Genomic DNA, 1,102 nt, shown 5'->3' on the forward strand with positions numbered 1-1,102 from the left:
TGGATTGGAAAAAATAAAGCGATCGAACAAATTTATGGCAATTGGGAAGAGTCTTACAATCAACTACCACAATGGTTGTTGGTTATGCAAACATTTGCTATAGGAACCAAAATTGAAATGGAAACTATCCCAGCTTATCATGAAAATAGTTTGATAAATGGGATAAGGATCTTTCATAGACTATTTTGGGCTTTCGTTCCGTGCATATCTGCGTTCAAACCGATCAAACCGATAGTACAAGTTGATGGAACTTGGTTGTACGGTAAGTACAAGGGAACTCTATTGGTAGCAGTTGCACAAGATGGGGACGACAATGTAATTCCTATTGCTTATGCTCTTGTAGAAGGTGAGACAAAAGAAGGTTGGAGTTTCTTTTTGAGAAAATACGTCACTCCACAACCCATCATTTGTATGATTTCAGATAGACACGAATCGATTAAGAGTGCTTACAATGATCCGAATAATGGGTGGCAAGATCCTCCGTCAAAGCATATGTTCTGCGTCCGGCATATTTCACAAAATTTTGCAAGGGAATTTAAGGACAATGCTTTGAAGAAAAAAGTTGTTTCTATGGGTAATAATTTCATTATTAATTTTCATAATTAGTGTAATTTTTAATAATTTCATTCCTAATTTATATCATTAGTGTAATAATGTTTTGTCTACTATTTCAATACAGGTTACTCGATCAATGATCCTACATATCGATACTACCGCAGAGAAATCGGCATAGTAAACCCGGAGGCTTTGAAATGGTTAGACAACATACCTCGACAAGATTGAATTCAAGCATTCGATGGAGGTAGTCGTTGGAGTCAGATGACAACCAACCTTGTGGAGTCGATTAATAGAGTATTAAAAGACACGCACAACCTTCCCATAACTGCTTTGGTCCAATCAACTTATTTTAAAACAGAGACACTGTTTCCAACCAAGGGAAAACGACACGCATCAATTTTAGCTTCTGGTCAGGTATACACAGAAACTTGCATAAAATTTATGAAATTGGAAATAAGTAAATCCAATAGTCATAGAGTGGATAGTTTTGATCGGAGCAACCATACTTTCATGGTCCACGAGACAGTAGTTCCAAGGGAAGAGC

This window comes from Cicer arietinum, chromosome 5 (genome assembly GCF_000331145.2).
Source record: "Cicer arietinum cultivar CDC Frontier isolate Library 1 chromosome 5, Cicar.CDCFrontier_v2.0, whole genome shotgun sequence".
NCBI classification, from domain to species: domain Eukaryota; kingdom Viridiplantae; phylum Streptophyta; class Magnoliopsida; order Fabales; family Fabaceae; genus Cicer; species Cicer arietinum.